Here is a 16,052-nt window from a genome sequence, read left to right on the forward strand (position 1 = left end):
TTTTTTCTAGGTAAGTGCTGTTTTCCCTTCTTTGCTCCAGGGAGTGTTGGTTTGCCTGGTAAGTGTTCATTTTTTTCTTGTGGAATGTGGTGTCCTGCAAAATTGCCTAAAAAAACCAAACGGCAAGCTGGAAAGCACACATGGACTTGAGACATGCTTTATATTGAAAATGCTGGTGTGTGTGAAATCTTTTTTAGATTAAATTTTTTTTTCCTCCAAGATCTTACTTTGGAGTTCTATCATAACATACTTTGTTCTCAAGTTTGGAAAGAGGCCCAAGAGTTGATGAGGTGTCGATGAAAACTTGCCTTTCATAAATTCTTTTTATGTGGGCCTTTTCTTTCTTTTCGGTCACTTCTTCCTGCCTTTATTGGAACTTTTTTTTAATGCCTCCATTCAAATTTTGATAAATGGTAGAACTCCACATAGAGACATTTTGCTTAAGTTTTTGCTACTCGTGACACTGACTTCATCTGTATAATATTAGATGGTCCATTGGTACTCTGCACAATGTGGTGATTAAATCCTACTTCACAGTAATATTTTTATTAAGTTCCTAAAGCTAATATGTCTCTACATTTTCTAGTGATACTGATAGAGGTACATTATGTTACAGATTTCCTTCTGTAGATAGACGGAGAGTGGTTGTTTTTCTAGGTATGTTGTTGATGCCAAGATTTCTCCTTTAAAAATATGGTGGAGAAGTAATCCAGAAGGGAAATGAATTGCTGGGGGAAAAAAACAGAAGTCCTTTGATTTGTGATTCAAAATTTCATAGTACAATATACACAATGTCTGATGATTTTATTTTCTTAGGGGAGTCAACTTCCACTTTGAGCTGAGACAGAAAATGCTAGACCACATTGTCTTCTGCATGGAATATAGAAATTAAGTCTCCCTAAGTCTAACATATACTTGATTATCTTATTGGTTATTGGTCCAGGTTATTGGTTTTGTTAGTAGTGTGTCTTCTTTAAAAACACTGGATCTGGTTCGGCTATATTCTGTTATCTACTCCCTCACGTTTCCTATTCAAAAATTCACTTTCATGTTCATTAATTTATCTGAGATATATGTAGTTTGTTGCTTGAAGGGCCTTTTATTTAAACACTTAGATTGATCTAGGTTTTGGCTTTTGATAATCTGACCTTAAAATACGTTTTACTTGTGTTTATGTCTCTTTAATGGAACATGTTTGAAGAAGAGTCCCTGGAGGTCAATTAAATTGCTCTTGAAACATTCAAAGGACCATAGATGTTGCTTAAAATAACCTGTACGGGGTTTTGAGCCCATGCTGTTTTCAGTCCTGCAACAGAATTTTTCTATTAAAGATTCTGGATTAAAAAGATCAGAAAACAGGAGACAGAAAGACGAAAGGGTGAAGAAGGTTAGATTTCAAACTTGCATAGGCTGTTCCCCAGACTTTGAAGCCTATCAGAGACCCACAGACATGTGAACCAAGATGTTGTTTGAACAGGTTGCCTAACAATGGGCTGAATAGGGAACCACATTTTAAATTGACAAAGTTAGCCCGTGCTGGGAGTTTTTTATTCTTTGCCTTTTGACCTTTTTGGATGCCATAAGTGAAATATGGTGCTGTAGGTTTGAAAAGGCCAGGGGCTACTTATTTATACCATTCGTATGATGGAGAGAAAAAGCAAGAGTGAACAAATGCAGTGTGTTTAACTCTATCCTTTAACTCAGGCAGCAGTAAATAGAAAGACCCTTTGGTTCCAATCTGTAACCCCATTTTGGTATGAGGGCTTCTTTGTTATTTTTAAATTCTATTCACTTTATTCAGGCAAGCCACCCAGAAAAGTCAAATCTGGAGAAGTGGCTGAGTTTTACTTGCACTATACAGAGAACTTGAAAGTACCTTACTGGAGATAAAGTCTTGTTTTTCACTTAGGTTTTCGTGATTTATATTATGCTACTTCTATTGTGAACATCTTCCACTTTGAAATCAGACGTGCTAGAGTTTCTGCCCATGAAAGTGTCTAAAATATCATTATTTTTCTTATGAGAGAATGCCAATCTAGCCATCTATAGCTTATAATGACCATACTGAATTTCCACTGCTGGGTACAAGTGACCATGTGATTATATGAGCCATAATTGTGCAGCATTCATTTCTATGTTGTTTGAAAATTGTTTTGCGGTGCTCTTAGCGAAGAGATACTATGTTTGTTCAACATTACATGCTTAGTTGTACTAGATACATTCTGTGATATAGTATTTATTATATAATCCAAATATGATCAAATATATTATAGAATTGGACTGAATTATGAAAGGCATTGTAATTCATCTCTTTGCCTTAGTGATTTATGCTAGTACTGTGCTGATAATGAGGAATATAATGTATCCTGCAGATCAGTCAGCTCAGGTGCACTGGGGGCCTCTGGATCCCTCAGTGCATCCAACCATTTGACTTCCCAAGTTGTTCTCAGCACCCTTTGAAATAGTCTGCAACCCTAAACCTAAAGGGATAAAGGCCTCTTTGCCTTCAGCATTACTCTCAGCCCCTCTAACATATCTGCCCCCTGGGGCTTTGAAATAGAGAGGAAAGTTCAAGGTAACTTTCCTGCTCCTCTTGCCTCCACTTCCTCTCCTCACAGTCCTTGTGGAATGGTGTTCTGCTTTTCCTTACATCATGTCCTGAGTTCTCTCTACTTCTGGTGTATAGTAACTTCTAAGGCCTACTAGGCAAACTTGGCTTGTAATATGCTAAATGAGAGCAGATAGGACTTCAAACAATTCTTTTGTCTATCAATTCTGACCTTCATGACTGTTGACTCAACTCAGAAATTCAATGTCAAGCTTTCTTTTCTCCCTTCTTCCCTTCCTTGCTTCCTTTCTTTCATTCCTACTAACACAGATCTACTGGTTTTTATACACTAGGCAGGTCGATGCCTTGGGCTCACTAGAGAGCAAACTGTATACACAGAAATGCAAAAGAGGAAAGCCCAATGTGGTAGAACGTGTCTACCATATTGTGCCCCTTTCTAGGAGATCGGCGCAGGTTCAAGAGGGTTGTGTGTTCAGTCAACAAAGGAGACACTAGATAGCGTTTATTCTGTTTGATGGCTTGTGTTGAGGGCAATCTAGAAGGACTGGGGTGAGAATGAAGGAGAATTTGGATGATTGGCCAAGGGGTTCAGTCATACAGTACCACATTCCCAAAGTGATTCTGGCAAAGCTGCAATCCAATAAACTGTTCTGAGAGATACAGAACAAAGGCCTATTTGGGTTTGTGACATACCATATGTTCCCCTTGGAGATTCATAATGTATATTAGCATATTAATATTTCAGACTCTTCCTGCCATGTAGGAACATATGTAACACCATTTAACCCATGTGGGCCATATCCATGTAATACCTCTTAACAGTCTAGACAGATCGCTTTGAAAACTGCTGCTAAGTTTCAGTGATAAAGCTGGGAAGAGATTTTCGTGGGAACTAATATGAGGAAAGTAGAGCTTTAGGAACTTCATTCAATTTTTATTGAGGTCTTAACATATAGAAGACACACTATGATGAATCAGTCCAAAAATATGAGGGCCAAATCAATCCTCGAGGACTTAGAATTTCTGAAAATTACTGCCTTTCTGTTTAAGAAGTGTAAGATATCAGGTACTTACAGTCAGTTTGCTATACTGTGCAAGCAAAACAATCAGCTTGTGTTTAAAATATCAACATAATCACAGAAGACATTACCAACCCTTCCTCAAAATAATTGTTTGTAGTAAATGGTCGTTGTCCTTTGCTGAGTAGATGTGATATATTAACAGTGATAAATAACAATTGTAATTGACATTTTAAACATATCATCAAGATATTCCAAAATATTCTTTCCTGGTAATATTGTTTAAGCCTTTTTGGTGATCTCTGAAAGGACCTATATGAAATAATACTTGGAGGGACCCCGCATTTTCATTTTATAATGAATTATCTCCCATTTTAATTGAAAATGTTACAACTTTTTATGTTAATCATGATAGAATGTCTCAGAGGACTTTTTTAATTATATTTTTATGGCTTGACCAATTTTATGTTTAATTTTTAATTTCTTTCTTCTTTCTTCATATAGTATTCTTCTTTTTAATACGCTTTTATCTTCACTGAGCACGCTAGCATTATTCAGTGCATCCTACAGCTGATATCAGTAGTACTAAGGCTCAAGACCTCAAACTCATTCAAGGGCATTTTATTTGCCAATAATCACTTTAAAAATGTAGCACATTTTTAAAATAATTACATATTGTTAAGTCTTTGTAGAACATGGGAGTCCACTGCAAATCCTTGATTTATCAAAGGTTATTTTTTCAACTATAACTTCTTTAGCTTTTTCCTCCCTCTCCCTCTTCCTTCCTTTCTTCCTTCCTCCCTCCCTTCCTTCCTTTGGCCATTTCAGTCATTTGACAATCAGAAATCCTGTCAGGAAAAATAAATGGATATGAAATTTGAAGATAAAGTTTTGCAGGAACAAACTAAAAGGACTGTGAAATGTCAGGGCTGAAGAGGCCCTTCGAGAACATCCAGCCTGGTGTTCGAGTTACAGATGAGCACAAAGAGAACCAAGTTGGAAGACCGAAGGACCTGTCCAAGTTTACCCTGTCTTTGGGCTCCAGATCCAGTTATCTTCCGATAGTAAGAAGCAGAGACTTTTAAAGAAATTTGAAGCTATGCATTTGAGTCAGCTATGGGGATCATCTATGGTAAATTTCCAATTCTGCTTATTTTTGATGATGTTAAAATCAGCTAAAATGTATAGCCTAAGTATAGTTCTATTTATGCCCAATATCAGAACCTTCCTTCAGTTAGCTAACATAATTATATGTCATAGATAAACATGCTATTTGAAATGGAAATATTTACATGTATAATATCTAAAATTCCCCAAATATGAGTCCTAATACATGCCATGGTTTATTTACCTATGACACAAATATGTCTTTGATTTTAAGTGCCATACATTTTGTTAGTTGATATGCCAAGGAATGGACTACAGTCATGATGAAGTTTCGACTTCCTATTGCAATGAATTCTTTTCATTTGCTAGAAAAGGTTGGAATTATCTAAATTTTTATCATAGAAAAGCCTAAAAGAATACCTAATTTTATTTTTATAGATGAATCATTTTGGACATTTCACAGAATAAAGCAGCTCCATATCAGCTTGTGACAGGGTTAAGCTGCCAAAGAGACATCTCAGGATGGGTCATGACATATCTTTATACCAACATAACTTACACTGTACTTTGAAAGTATGGATGTGGTCAATTCTTGCTTCCTTTTATATTCACTAAAGTATTTTTATTCAATACATAAAGTCATTGTCATATCACCTTAATGCTTTCGGTTTGAATTGTATTGAATTGCATTTGGCAAGCGAAATATTCTGTGCCTTTCAATTAAATTTAGAAAGTTTGAAAGTGATCAAAGTCCATTTGCAGATATCAGATTGAAAAAAACAACTTAATGAGACATTTGATATATATTCACAATTTGAGGGGTTAGCTATGAGTTTTTCCATTTATTAAAATGCTGAAATCCCAGAATTATTTAATAGAACTCTTTTTTTTTATTTTATTCTTATGTTAATCCCCATACATTACATCATTAGTTTTAGATGAAGTGTTCCATGATTCATTGTTTGTGCACAGCACCCAGTGCTCCATGCAGAATGTGCCCTCCTCAATACCCACCACCGGGCTAACCCATCCTCCCACCCCCCTCCCCTCTAGAACCCTCAGTTTGTTTTTCAGAGTAGAATTATTTAATAGAACTCTTAATGGCGGGCGCCTGGGTGGCTCAGTTGGTTGAGCGACTGCCTTCGGCTCAGGTCATGATCCTGGAGTCCCGGGATCGAGTCCCACATCGGGCTTCCTGCTCAGCAGGGAGTCTGCTTCTCCCTCTGATCCTCCCCCATCTCATGCTCTCTCTCTGTTTCATTCTCTCTCTCAAATAAATAAATAAAATCTTTAAAAAAAAATAGAACTCTTAATGGCAAATTCTATAACTCTATATAACACGGATTAAACTGACAGGGACTGAAAAATATTGCAAATAGAATGTTATAACTCCAGAATGCCTAATTTTAGTAATGACATTTAATTCCCCTTGTTTGAAATTAACAAAGAGTAAGTTAGAGGTGACTTTATCTTGTTAAATTATAGGTCTTAAATTTAATTGCAATTCACCCGGGAGCACTTAGCTGAAGTATTTACCTGCATTAATTTACACTATTCACACCTCAGCTATAATGGATTAAAAGTCCACATTTTTTATATAAAAACAATTAAGTCATCTCTAAACATTTTATTACTTGCAGATAATATTTCAAGGCAATTGTGTATTTCATTTCATTGCCTCAGTAAACTCGAAAGCCTAATGCTTTTGTTTAATATAAAAATTAAGGTTTCAGAATCACCACAGTGATTGTTTCCTATGGAAGAATGTATTACTTCATAGATTTTAAATTGCTCAAGGGTACAAAGAAATATTAAAAAATAATTTCGTAGATCATAACAAAGTCAATGTTTTATATTGTTTTTTGCAAAATTCAAAATTAATTTGAGTAGCTAAGTCTATTAATATCAAAGAGTAAATCTATTTAAGTGAAAAATTATTTTCATATGTAAGCTTCTTTATGAAACAATTTTATGAAGAATATTAATGGAAATTTTTTCTTACATATTGAATCATTTACCTTATTTGATGTGTTTTCTTGGAAAGCAACTATATTTTCCTTATTATGTCCCTCCTAGGAGATATTAAAAGGTCATGTATGATATTTTTGTTTTACAATCAGTGATCTCTCATTTGTACATTATTCCTCAGAATTTCCTTCTGGATGCCTCTGAACCAGTGAAAAGATTCTCCGTGTCCTTTTGAGGACAAGACACTCCTTAAATAAGCTGACGGTACAAATAACAAAACACCATCCACTTCTACAGTTGAACATATTTAATTTTGCAACCATCCACAATTCCTCCAATTTCTAGAACCCAGTGTCATCCCTACCCAACAGTGTTGTTGGTGGATGGGGAATTTGTCTTTACCTACCCCCAGCCTCCTCTCCTTTCTTAGCTATATTACAAGGAGAGTCAACTGCATTTGATGTTCAAAATGCAAAGCTATCAAGTGATCAAGTTCTCTGCCATTGTTTCTGGCACCTGATAAATTATTGAGTGCCACCATCGAGCAGTTTACAGATAATATTGTCTGGATATGCATGTTTTAATCAAAAAGGAAAACATGTGCTATTCCCCCTCATCAGGAGGTAAGGAAAACTTCAACTGAAAATCCATGTAGACACACTTCACTTAAAATAGAAGGAACCACAGGTGGTGGTTGTCGTATTTGAGATTTTACTGGTTCGATTTCAGAAATTCTTTCACAATGTAAAATTCAGAAGTAGTACTCCTCTCTGTTCAGAATTTTAGAGAAGAGCTGAAACCCACCAGAATGCTAGGAGAAGACATGCAGCTCACCCTCCCGCCTCTCCCTTCTCCTTCCATCTCCCACTCAATAGACCAGAGCACTCTTTGGCTGTCCTGAAATGGAAAAATGCCTAAGTCCTTTCCACGGACTCTCCAGCATAGCTTCTCTTTTTCTGTGACCCCTAAGTGACTAGGGATGTCTGTGGCACTTAGCTTGTTCCAGATCGAAGGGAGATTGGACAATCCTTAAACTCCACACTGGTATCTTTGTGAGTTTCCATTGAAGACAAAGCAGACTTTTTCCCTAGAGCTTAAATTGGAAAGCTTTCTCCTGTCTGTGCCCTTCAGTGCACATTTTGTGTCTTTGTGGAAGAGCTGAGGGAAGAAGGCCAAGTTTTTCTTTAGTTCTTTCCGCTACAATACAAGCTCATTCACAAAGCATGCCTGACTCTTTCTTAGTTTCCAAGGGCAAAGCATGGGGCTTGTTCCAAATCAGGGGCCACATGATTGTGCTTTCAGGCATCACTGCTCCTCTGCTACTGTCCCAGGGAACAGCAGATTTAATCTAATTGAATTCCACTGCAGTGATTTATTTACATTATGCTCAAGGAATATTCCCATGGCTTAAGTTTAGTGTTTGAAATGAACTATGAATAGTGCTGTGTATGATGAATACTGAGAAGGACACGAGTTCTTAGAACATGTAAGCAGTGAATGTTCAATAATTGTTTCATAGATTTAAGTATATTAAATATAAAGTGTATAAGGTATATATTAAATATACGTAAAATATACTAAATTAAGTATATGAAATAAAGTATATATTAAATATCCTTAAAATATACTAAAAATAAAACAGATTTTATACTGTTTGATGATAATAGTTCATCCAACAATAAAAACAGCTCTGTTGCCGGGACTTCACCCTGATGGTAGCTGCCTGAGCACTGACAGAAATCTCAGAAACAACCCAGGTGATGTTCATATCTGTGAGTCTTCTCTAGCCCCAGGACAAAAACTAATGGGCATAATCACTAATGGGCAGTCATGCCAAAACTATCCAGCATCCACATTAACTTACTTATTGAAGAGTTCAGTGCTAAGCCATGTCCTTTAGGGGAAAAGTCCATAATACATTAGATAAATAAACCATTTAATTAGAAATTAAATTAGAGTGGCTGCAGTTATGACATAAAGTTATAAGATCTATATGAAATGTAAAAGAGTTCATCTAAATCCAACTAGGGTGTTGAATCATATGAAGATGCCAATATTCAACTGTTTTTTTGATCTGCAAAAACAGAGATTTCATATGGTTAACCTAATAATCAGCACATGTACTGTCTAGTGGAGTTTTCTTTTTTTTTTTAAAGATTTTATTTATTTATTTGACAGAGAGAGACACAGCGAGAGAGGGAACACAAGCAGGGGGAGTGGGAGAGGGAGAAGCAGGCTCCCTGCAGAGCAGGGAGCCCGATGCGGGACTCGATCCCAGGACCCTGGGATCATGACCTGAGCTGAAGGCAGTCACTTAACCAACTGAGCCACCCAGGCGCCCAAGCTGAGTTTTCATTTAGTGTGGTAACTACTGTTTAAATCCTAAAGAGTAATGACTGTCAAACTATGATTTAATTAATAGTGATTATGCATATTCTTTGTAATTTTTTTCTTGGGGGAAAATATGGCATTAGAACATTGTTGTCAGTGTCAAGCTTTCTACTCATTATGCCCCAGTCTCAAATCCCCACATCTTAAGTGCTAGTCTGTTATTACCAGAAGACAAAAACAGAGTGATAATTTGTAGTTCTCTGCAGCATTTGTAAAATATCCGATGGATGGATGGATGGATGGATGGATGGATGGATGGATGGATGGATGGATAAAGTGTTAGTCTAACATTTTGGAATAATCTAAGAGGAAATGAAAGGCCTTCTGGATTCTACATATTTTACAAATATCTCTTCAAATAAACTGCAACATAAAAATGTGACCCCAATATTTGACACTGAAATAATTGCCTTTGTTGAAGGATAAGAATGAAGTGTCCCTAATTATTAACTCTCAGATTCCTTCTCAGTACCTGAGGCAGAAGCTCTGGTTTTGAGCGGATAAAACTCCTGTTTTACTGTTGGAAGAATTGTAGTGATGGTGCAAAGCATTTTACCAGTGAATCTGTCATTCAAGCTATAGTACTTGAAAGTAAAAACAGTTTCAAAATATCCATTTCTGTGATAAGGTATGCATGACAAAATAATAGCAGGGTCATGCAGCCACTTGGGATAAAGAACTACACTCATAAAGAGAAACTATGGGAATGATTTTTTTTAATAATTGAAGAAATTGCCATTTTCTGGAAATAGTAGATATGTGTACAAATCAAATCACCTGACCATCTAATTCTTCATTATGGCTCCAGCTGAATTTCTTGATAGAATTATACCTATATTACCACCAGCTGCCTCTTCTGGGTCTTAAGTATAATTCCATTTAGGGACTCTGTTATTATATCAAAACAGAATAAAAATCTAGTTCTATAGTTCAAGAGTTTTCACAATTGGGTGCTATTTGATTGTGCATTGTGCGAACCACTCATCTGACTAATCCTTGATTCATCTTTATCACCTAGTCTTATTTTAGTATCCCTGAAGAGCATCTGCCTAGAAGTGCCTGGAACAACAGTTCCAGTTGCCTGAGCAGTGTGTTATTAGGACTGTAAGTGGAGAATGACATAACTGGGAAGAGTCTTTTACAATGAAGGCAACTGATGAAAGCTCTTTCTACTTTACCTTCATTCCCTGCCTCACCTGCATGTAACGTTTAGGTGCACTCCTCAGGTATGAACTCTATAGGAATGCCTATTCCAACACTATATTTCTGTTCCTATCCCAACACTGTATTTCTATTCCTATGTCAACACTACAGGAATTCAGTAGATACAGTAAATGAAAAGCAAAAGAATCAATGTATTCAGACTCCCCATTAGATAAGTTTCCTAAGAACAGGCAATATAGATGAAGCTTCTTTATTATTTTTATAGTGAAACATAAAGGAAGTAGAATGTATTCCTGAATTTAAGGCACTCAAAATATCTTAGCTGCTTTTTGTTTGTTTTGTTTTTTAGATTCCACCTATATGTGAGGGGAGGTGGGTGGTATAGGTTTCCAGTTATGGAATGAGTTAAGTCACAGGGATAAAAGGTACAATGCAGGGAATAGTCAATGGTACTGTAATAGTGTTGTATGGTGACAGACAGTAGCTACCCTTGGGGTGAGCACAGCATAACCTTCAGAGCTGTTGAATCACTATCTTGTACACCTGAAACTAATGTAACATCATGTGTCAACTATACTCAAATTAAAAGAAAACATTAAAAAGAAAAGCACGGCAATTGGACCACTTACCTCTCAGCGCTAGCTGAATTTATGAGCTTGTTGCATTCATCCATATGAACCAGCCAACTCCCTAACATTTGCACGAGTCACTCCTCTACTCTCTGTACAATCTGGCTAGTAGCTGATGAATACCTAAGTGGACCTATTCAGGAGATCAAGGGCTCGTAAAAGAAGAATTCTGGCCAGTTTCAATTCACAGGAGGCCATCAAAGGGAAATGGACTGATTCTCATTTTAATTTATCTATAACAAGATAAAATTAAGATTTTCAAACTAAAAAAAAAATCTTAGCTGTCTTGATTTTTCAAGGAAGTCTTTGCCAGTGGATTTTTCTGCTCCACCCCTGTTTATGTAAAATACCCAGAAATCACAAACTTGGTTGTAGTTCTTCAAAGGAGTTAATAATTCCACTCTAAGAAAAAACCATCAAAACAGGTTCAGAATGAGTAAAGTGCCTTATTTGCTTGTAATTTGTTATTTTGGGGACTGTTGAGGCAGCTTTTATGAATGGGAAATAATTGTTATTTACAGTCTTGTTTGCCTTTGATGGAAGCTTATGTGCTGCCAAGGTTACCCAGGGTTTAAAAAGGAAGAAGATTCACTTTCCCCCCCCTTTTTTTTTTTTGGATCAGTGGTTTGTTGAATCTGAAATAAAGCGAAGAAGATTTTCTTTCTGTTATATTAATAAAAAGAAAAGAATGGAAGAGAGAAACTGAGAAGTGGAATGAAGCACCGATTATGCCATCATTAAGTTAATTTGTTGAACATAGGCTGCCAATGTAAACAACTCAATGCTGGAAGTAGAACTTTTAACCTGAATTATTTGGTATTTCTGTTGGCAGTCTGTTCTGGATTAAATCTCAGATTTACAAAAAAAATAAGGAAAAAGTAGGTATTCAACAAAGATTTGAACAGAACATTGAGAAAAGAAAATCATTTCTATTCATATAGGTAGTCCTAGTATGTATGCCCAATTCCCAAACATGACCTGTCTCTCAACCCTTCAGAACTACCAACTTCCTCTTGCTATTGAACTTGGCTTCTTCCTCACATGGTTTGAAGATCTATGCATCCAAGGATGGCTTTAGTGGCATATGCAGCTCCCCTGCTTCTGCTGCACGGCAGTGAGACTGTTCGCGCACAAGAAGTTGCCTCTCTGCCATGTAAAAATCCAGCTAAAAGCTCCACATAAAAGCTTAATTAAAAGGCTATGGAAACAGGGCGCCTGGGTGGCTCGGATGGTTAAGCGTCTGCCTTCGGCTCAGGTCATGATCCCAGGGTCCTGGGATTGAGTCCCGCATCGGGCTCCCTGCTCCTTGGGAGCCTGCTTCTCCCTCTGCCTCTCTCCATCTCTGTCTCTTACGAATAAATAAATAAAATCTTTAAAAAAAAAAAAAAGGCTATGGAAACAAATGCATTGGGCATCAGGCCTTCCTACGTGCCAAACTCACTCTGCTGAACCACCAGAGAGAGTGAATTCTATAGGAAATGGGCTTTTTCTATGAGAAATACCTGGCTGCTAGCAACACACATCCTTGGCCATAGTGAGAAACTTGGGAGGGAATGCATATTTCCCTCTGTGTAACTGCTGAACAACGACTGCCTCATGGATCAAGGACTCTCTTGTAGAATTTCACATGAAATATGCTCCCAGTATGAAGGCCATGAGACAGAGAGGAGGTTTTAAATCTCCGGTCTGGGGTCTCCTTTTGAGAAGTCAAGCTAGGCAATGCGCTTGGTTCATTGCCATGTCTAATGTGTATCCAGATTTCTGATCTTTTTTCTCTTCCCTTTAGCATTACACAAGTCTAACCAACTAACATACAGGATTCTACATGTCACACTGTCATCTGGAAGTTGGAATAAAAAGTAGCTTTCCAACCAACATTTTCTCCTGCTACTGTGGAGATGTCATTTGTTAATTCACTGTCCTTGGCCAGGCACCTAGTTTGTACTCAGTAAATACAGTTGAATGAAAGAATGCACGCTCATGATGTGGATGCTACTTTCCTTATAACTAATGAGGAAATCACAGCTTAAAGAAGTTAAGTAACAGACTCAAGGTCATGCAGCTCTTAAGTGACATAGATCAGATTTCCAACCCAGGCAATATGACTCCAGAGCCCATCTTCTTAAGCAGTACAGGCTATTCTCCTTACAAAAGACCTTGATTTTCTCTGAGTTAAATCAATTGAGTTCTTTTTATCCAGGGGTGAATCTAGATTCTGTTGGGCCTGAAGCTCATACAATTTGGGAGATCCTCTTTAAGGGAAAAAAAGAAAAAATCGCAATACGAAATTAACAGCAGGGTCTTGGAAGAGGACCATGCAAGTAATGGGCCCCCAAACTTAAAAAATTATAGCAAATTACCTCTAATTTCTATGCGGCAAGGATGGTTGTAAGAGAGCTTTTTCTCCAAGAACTCAGAAAAATTCCTGTTCTGTGGCATTTGGACTACAAAGACATAGTTATTAGCCTCAAGTGTCTTAACAGTCTTTGAGGGCAAACAGACATGTTAACAGATAGAATTCAGTGTAATAAATGCTATAAAAGAACAGTATATAAAACACTAAAGAAGTCCCTCCTGTGTTTAGATACTGGACTCCAATTCTGTCACCTCCACAAAGCCTTCCCATACTTTTCCATCCCTTACTGCATCTCTGAAGTGATGAGACATTTCAGACATATAGCAAAGTAACACATTCTAAGTTGTGTGGTTAGGCCTGGTCTTCCTAATTAGACTGCCAGCTCCTTGAAGGTATGTGGTCTGGCTTTCATCCCGGTTCTCGGGGCTGGTTACTGATCGTGTGGCTGAGTGGTTGATGGATGGATGTTGATAGGGCATAGCAATCTTTCTGGCAGCAGAAGCCATCACTGGGCATGAAAGCTGAGGTTACCTTTTTGTGTATTTATTTGTTTATGTGTTTGCTTCTTGTGCTCTTGAGGGTTAAGGACATTTGATGTTTTATCACCAAAAGTGATTCACAGAATTAATTTATTCTATTTTTTTTTAATAAGGTGAAATTCACATCGCATAAAATTAACCATTTTAAAGTGAACAATTTTAAAATTTAGAACATTGACAATGTTCTGTCTAGTTCCAAAACATTTTCATCACCCAAACACCCATATTCACCCCTGGATAAAAAGAACTCAAACAGGAAACCCACACCCATTAAGTAGTAACTGCCCATTTCCCTCCCCCCACAGCCCCTGGCAACCATCAATCTGTTTTCTGTCTCTATGAATATGTCCCTATTCTGTATATTTCATATAAATGGAATCAAAGAATAATTAACCTTTTATCTCTAGCTTCTTTCATGTAGCATAATGTTTTCAAGGTTTGTCCACATTATAGTATGTATCAGTATTTCATTCCTTTCGTGGCTGAATAATGTTCCATTGTATGGACATAACACTATTAGTTTATCGTTCATCCATTGATGGACATTTAGATTGTTTCCACTTTTTAGCTACTATGAATAATGCTGCTGTGAGCATGTATTGGTTCAAGTCCCTGTTTTTAATTCTGTTGTGTATATATCTAGGAGTAGAATTGCTGGGTCCTGTGGTAGTATCTATGTTTAACTTTTTGAGAAAACACCAAATTGTTTTCCATGGTGGTTACACCATTTTACATCCTGCCAGCAAGGTATAAGTGTTGCAATTTCCCACCAACACTTGTTATTTTCCTTTTATTTTTTAAAATTATTGCCATCCTAGTGGAACTGAAGTAAATTTTTATGTTCAAATGATTCCCCCCATTGTTTTAAAGGTATTTAATAGCCCTGAGTGTCAATTCACATTCACTTCCAATTTTCAATGAGTCCCAGAGTCTCAGAGTATGAGTTATCTGATTCTTTTAAAAAACATTTGCTGAGGGGCACCTGGGTGGCTCAGTCATTTGGGTGTCTGCCTTCAGCTCAGGTCATGATCCCAGTGTCCTGGGATTGAGTCCCACATCGAGCTCCTTGCCCAGCAGGGAACCTGCTTCTCCCTCTCCTGCTCCCCCTACTTGTGCTCTCTCTCTCTCTCAAATAAATAAAATCTTTTAAAAAAAAATTTGCTGAGAATCATTAAAACCACAACACTGTATGTAAACCAAGAATGTCAGGGTCATGTGTCAAGACATAGGGATGAAAAGGATGTTCTGACAGGTTCCTTGAAAGAAAATTTTCATGAAATTTTGAAACTTAATTCAACAAAAGTGAAGTCTTATACTCAAACTTCATTTTAGTTCTTTAATTTAGTCTTTATTTTTTAGACCTATCTGAGTAGTGGGTTTCCAGAGGTGGATAAAAAGAAAACACATACAGCCACATCTTTGTTACCTGAATTGTATTTGATCCTCAACAAATATGATTTCATCATTACTAACTTATGTTCTTAATCAAATGTTTGAGTGTCTTACACCCCTTGGCTTACTCCTATTTTTTTACACATAGAGCATAACAAGAAGACCAAACAGTTCTAGCTACATCTTTTTTTTCCAGCCTATTTTTGAGAAGATACAAACCAGGAGTTAATCTGAGAGCTGGACTATAAGAAAGCTGAGTGAAGATGAAGATGTTCACAGTGGGCATCTTCCTTGAATTTAAAATCAAAGACCCATACAAACCTACAGTTGGAAGGAAGCTTTGGCGTCAATGGTTTTAAAACAGATTTTTTTAATAGAAACTTCTTCCACCCATTTTTATCCAAAAGACACACTATGCAGAGCTCTTACATCAAGCAAACAAATGAGCAAAACCAAAATAGCTTAACAACAAACAGAAACAGAGCTGCTCTGGTTAAGTCAGAGCTGGAGGCTTGCAGTCCTCCTGATGCTACTGAGCAGCCTTCACCATCCTCCCCCCACACATCCCCAGAGGCACTTTCGTGGACCTTCCTCAGATGCTGCACAACACAGTGTGGAAACCACTGATCTCATCCATTGCCCTCTCTCCCCCATGGAAGAATCCAGCTGCTGCTTGAATTGTAAGCAACAAGGACCCCACTCCCTCATAGCCATCCTTTTGTATTTGTGAACATATCAGGAGTATTAGAAAGGAATTCCATACATTGGTGCAAACTTCCTGTAACTTCAATTCATTGGCTATTGTCTTTGTCTTGGGAACTCTACATCTCTCTTCCACATCACAGCACTTCAGTTTTATAAAGATAGCTGTAATGTCTTCTTTTTCTCAGTCTAAGTATCCCTACTTATTTCTACCTC

Source organism: Mirounga leonina, unplaced genomic scaffold (assembly GCF_011800145.1).
Source record: "Mirounga leonina isolate KUSES-001 unplaced genomic scaffold, KU_Mleo_1.0 Mir_53, whole genome shotgun sequence".
NCBI classification, from domain to species: Eukaryota; Metazoa; Chordata; class Mammalia; order Carnivora; family Phocidae; genus Mirounga; species Mirounga leonina.